This window comes from Myotis davidii, unplaced genomic scaffold (assembly GCF_000327345.1).
Source record: "Myotis davidii unplaced genomic scaffold, ASM32734v1 scaffold93, whole genome shotgun sequence".
Lineage (NCBI taxonomy): Eukaryota > Metazoa > Chordata > Mammalia > Chiroptera > Vespertilionidae > Myotis > Myotis davidii.
Window position 1 is genome coordinate 8,031,652 of NW_006292095.1, and position 5,767 is coordinate 8,037,418.

A 5,767-nucleotide genomic window follows, 5' to 3' on the forward strand; every position below is an offset into this window, starting at 1 on the left:
TTCCCTGTCAGAAGATTCTGAAATCAAAGCAACACCTTAAAATACATAGGAACTGATGCAGGGTTATCAACTTTACTGAGGGTCAGAAATTGCCTGATCCCTTACCTACAGACCCACCATTCCCCAATGACAGACCTCCTCACTTCCAAGAGAGCTACTTTGAATAGCATAATGAACCTTCTTTCGGAGAAAGGCCAAGATTTAGAATTATGAAGACTCTTTTTCAAGTTAACTTGGAGCTGAAGACCCTACAGTAAATACAGATCTGGGTCTATAGTCTCTTCTGATTTGTGATTGTGCTTGTCTTTAAAGTTCTATTATAGCAACCAGCACATTTCGGTCCCATGAGTTAAAGTGTAAGCGTTTTTTTAATTCACACTCAAAGTATTTGTTTTGTATTTCCACAAAAACCTGCCTGAGGAGTTCTCTTGGGATACAAGGATCCATGGAGTAGAAAAAAACAAAACCAAACCACAAAACACTAAATTTCATACAGAGGCACACTGGTGTTTGCATTTTAAACTTCACCCAATTAAGTGAAGTTCTGAGACTTTCTATTTATAGGTCACTTTCCCATGACCCAGAGCTACTGGTGACTGAACGTCAGAGATTGACAGCAAAGAACTGGGGTCATTTTATATTTACCCTGCTGCTTTTTCTTATGGTGCTGTATTCCCAAATCCCTCACTAGGGAACAAATGTCGAAAAGCACTTTACTAGAATGACAGGTACATGCTAAACATTCTTTATGGCAGGCTATGTTTTTGTGCGTTTTCTCACTAATGGAAGTAAGTGTAGAACAGAACATGTCATTTAGGTTCGGACCTATTAATTTGAAGTATATGGTTCAGAGTATCTATTTCAAGGTCAGGCAGGGCTGGGCTTTTCAATGACCATAACATTAAGTTGCTACAGGATTTTGGATAAAATTTCTAATTATTTTATGCCCCAGTGTCCTTGTCTATAAAATATGAGCAATAATAGTTACCTTGAGGGGCCAAAATAAGATAGTGTATATAAAAAAAGGTACCTAGCTCTAACACATGTTTGACATAGAGTGATTGTTCACTAAATACTGTCATCAGAGCGTACACTTAAAATCAATCCCAAGTTTCACATCAATCTAGTTACTTGTTCAGTCCCAGATAAATTATCCCCATGCCTTAATGTATCAATGACAAACTAAAATTTAGCTGAAAATAATATACTATTGTATGCCAAATATACTTTAACTTTTAAAAAATTAAAATTAAAAAGGCAGTGTCTAATTCAAATGTAAAATTACATGAAATCTTTTTTTTAAAAAATATAAGGAATTCTTCTACATGATTCTCAGCAAGTTTCTTAAATGTCTTTTTGAAGGATGCCTTTAGATGTTGTTGTTACTAAATAAAAATATCAAAGCCAGGATCCACGCTAAAGAAGAATAAAGAGGTACCCATTGTATGGGAGGAAATATTTTCCAATAATACATATGATAAGGGGTTAATTTCCAAAATACATAAAGAACTTAACAAAAGGAAGACAAACAATCTTATTTAAAAATGGCCAAAAGTTCTAAATAGACACTTCTCCAAAGAGGACATACAGATGACCCAGAGAAAGACATATGGAAAAATGCTCAAATCATCAGAGACATGCAAGTTAAAACAATAATGAGGTATCACCTCAAACCTGCCAGAATGGCTACCATCATCAAATCAACAAATGACAAGTGCTGGCTAGGATGTGGAGAAAAGGGAACCCTAGTACATTGCTGGTGGGAATGCAGACTGGTACAGCCACTATGGAAAACAATATGGAGTTTCCTCAAAAAATTAAAAATGGAACTGCCATTTGACCCAGTGATCCCACTTCTAGAAATATATCCTAAAAATCCTGAAACACCAATCAGATAGAATATATGCACTCCTATATTCATAGCAATGTTATTTGCAATAGCTAAGATCTGGAAACAGCTCAAGAGCCCATCAGCAGATGAGTAGATAAGAACGATGTGGTACATTCATACAATGGAATACCCTCCAGCTTAAAAAAAAAAAAAAAAAAAAAAACAAAGAAGAAGAAGAAGAAGAAGGATCTTTTACCCTTTCAGACAGGTTGCAAGGACCTGGAGAGTATTATGCTAAGTGAAATAACCTAGTCAGAGAAAGACAAGTATCACATAATCTCACTTATATGGGGAATCTAATAAACAAAATAAACTGACAAACAAATAGATCAGAGACATGGAAGCATGCAACGGACTGACCAATCTCAGAGGGAAGAGAGGGAGGTCAGAAAGAAATTAACCAAAGAATTTATATGCATATATGCATAGCCCATGAACACAGACAATAGTGCAGTAGGCCTGAGGAGGGGGTAGGGGCAGGATGGAGAGGTTTAATGGGGGCAAAAGGGTACTTGCAGGTACCCAGGCTTAACAAACATGTTTTCTGTTTTGCTCTATTTCCCCTTTATTTCACCTACCCTTTCGTACCCACACAAGCTCCTATGTAGCAAAATTTGTCATCATTTCTGAGGCTCTTCTGAATCACACAAGTGGAAGTTAATTTGTGAATTTCTAGGTGTGATGTACCTTGAGACATTGTGGCACTTTGGTGGAGTGTGAAATTTGTGAGTAGAAGATGCCAAAGCCTACTCACTGGGTGGGGAATGAAGTGGAAGGAAGCTGGTAAGAAGTGAAGATGACATTTTGAGAGGTTTAAATGAGGAGAAGGGAGTGATTCCTGTTTCCCACTAATGTCTAACAGCTACCAAGGTAATCCAAATGTCCGTCCTGCTTTAGTGTTCTGTGGCCAGTGATGGCAGAACCTAGAAGACCTTAAAGATTAATTCACCTTGGACACAGACAATAGGGTGGTGGAGGCCTGTGGTGGGGGGCAGGGGCAGGCTATAAGGGGTCAGTGGGGAAAAAAAAGGGGACATCTGTAATACTTTCAACAATAAAAAAGTTTTTTTAAAAATTAACTCACCTTCTGAGCCTCTATTTTCTTGTCTATAACAATAGAAATAACTGTACCCAGCAGTGTGCTGGTAAATATTGAACAATTAACTCTTTGAAGCAAAAGCCCTAATTTGTTAACATTTTCCAATTTCTGTGGTGTAAATAGACCTAAAACAGCCAATTTCAAGTTACCAATGTGACTTTATTGATTGCAGTGTTGAGAAGAGATGAGCCATAGAACAAAGTTATATAGCATTCCCACCATAACTAACAACATGGAAAGCATAGATAATCATAAAATGTGGTAAAAATAATTACAAAGTAATGAGTGTGAATTTTCATTACCATTATTTTTAATATAATTTATTTCAAGTTAAGTTTCTATAATTTAATTTTAATAATGTCTTTGTTTTACAGCCTGCTCGCAAAATTTCTAAAAATGTAACGTCAGCTCATTGTCAGGTATGGACCAGCTCCAGCTCACCACTGATGATATTTACTTTAAAAGCTCTCTTATGAATTATTATGCCATATTATTATATAAATCTTAAAGAAACCATATTTAAAGCTATTACTTTATATCTTTCAAACTTAGCAATCCCAAATAGCCTTATCAGTAACTCTGAAAGTTGAAGAAACTGACACTACTCAGATGTTAACTGCATTGTTCCCATAGTTCAGTCTAGATGCCTGCTGTCTTACCCAAGGTAATAGTAGATGCTTTAACAACTGCAGCACTGCCTAGAAACTGTGACAGTGATGGCATCAATAGTAGCAAGAGTACAGAGGAGGAATACATCATAATGGTCCACACTAAATTCCTTCAACTGACATTCTGTCAGCCTTTGGTCCTCATGGGAAGCTAGAAAAGAAGGAGAATGAGCTGACAGTCATGTTGATCAGACTGGTGAAGGAGAGCCATGAGATCCTCATGACTGATGTTTTATATTTCGTCTAGAAAAGACTCCATAGTTCACTCTGGCAGGTGGGTTATTCAATGAAAAAGTAAAGTAAGAAATGGATCAGACAAATCTACACTAATAAAAGACAAACATGCAAATTGACCATACATTTGCTATACCTTAAGCCAAACTCACCAACCAATCAGAGCGACTATATGCAAATTAACCCAACCAAGATGGCAGTCAGCAGCCACAGAGCTGGAGCAAGCAGGAGGCTTGGTTGCCCCAATGATGGAGGAAGCCAAGCTTCCTGGCTGGTTGCTGCCTCCTCTTAAGGCAACAAAGTTTCAATTATAGAAGGTAAATAAACCCCAGATGCCTGCTTTCAGCTGGCCATGGCCAGCTCTGAGCTCCTCTTAAGGCTACAAGGTTTCAATTATAGAAGGTAAATAAATCCCAGAATAAAAAAAAAGAAAAAAAGGAGAGGCTGGAAGTTTCCGTCACCGGGGAGCATGACCAGTCTGCAAACAGCCATCAGCCCCTCACCCAGGCTGGACAGGCACCCCAGTGAGGACCCCTACCCCGAAGGGGGTGTGACCAGCCTGCAAATACCCATCAGCCCCTCACCCAGGCTGGCCAAGCACCCACATGGGACCCCCACCGTGATTAGGGACACCCTTCAGGGCAAACCAGCCGGCCCCCACCCATGCACCAGGCCTCTATCCTATACAATAAACGGGTAATATGCAAACTGACCTTAACAGCAGAAAGACTGGGAATGACTGGTCAGATGACACACACTGACCACCAGGGGGCAGACGCTCAATGCAGGAGCTGCCCTCTGGTGGTCAGTGCGCTCCCACAGGGGGAGCTCTGCTCAGCCACAAGCCAGGCTGACAGCTGCCAGTACAGCGGTGGTGGTGGGAACCTCTCCCATCTCCTCAGCAGCTCTAAGGATGTCTGACTGCATCTTAGGCCTGCTACCCACTTGCAAGTGGACATCCCCCTAGGGCTGCCAGGCTGCCAGAGGGATATCTGACTGCCAGCTTGGGCCTGATCCCCCAGGGAGAGGGCCTAATCCAGCAGGTGCACATCCTCCGAGGGGTCCCAGACTGCAAGAGGGCATAGGCCCAGTTGAGGGACCTCCGCTAGTGCACAAATTTTTGCGCACTGACCACCAGAGGGCAGCTCCTGCATTGAGCGTCTGCCCCCTGGTGGTCAATGTGTGTCATATGACCAGTCACTGGGCCTCTAGTAATTTGATAAGGAGGTAGGAGAGGGAGAGAGAGAGAGAGAAAGATCCATGCAGCTCCTATTCTGAGGCTAAAATCTGGTAAAGTTTATTAAATGGAAGAGATTTTTCATAGGAATCATATTTCCAGGAAAATTCTTCAGAGTTAAACTGTATCTTACATACACAACATTTTTCTTACTAAATGAAAAAATAAACAATAATGAAGACCCAAAAACAGGAAACAGTGAAAGATCATTAGTAAATGTAAGAGATTCCTTTCATCCTACTATTAATACTAATAGAGATAGTCATTCCTTGGGCAAACAGAGCTAACATTTCAATATTTTTAAGAGATGGATTGAACTTTTTAAGACAAAAGTCAAAAGCTATGACAAATATTGTAACCAAGTGTTTAACAAAGAGTATGTGTTGAGTGTTAATGTCAACTTACTTATTTTTATTACTATCCAGACTTTCCCAAGTCTTAAAGAAAAAAGCCCACAAAGTGATGGGGATTAAAATATCACCCAACTATGGTAACCTGGCAGGGCTATTTCATCCAGACAACTGGAAGGCAGATGGGGATGATTTTAAAACTCAGTCACAGCGCTCATGTTTTCCCAGAAGAAAATGTATACAATCAATTCTAACAGTCACATCTGAAAGACAGGAAAGGATAGGAAA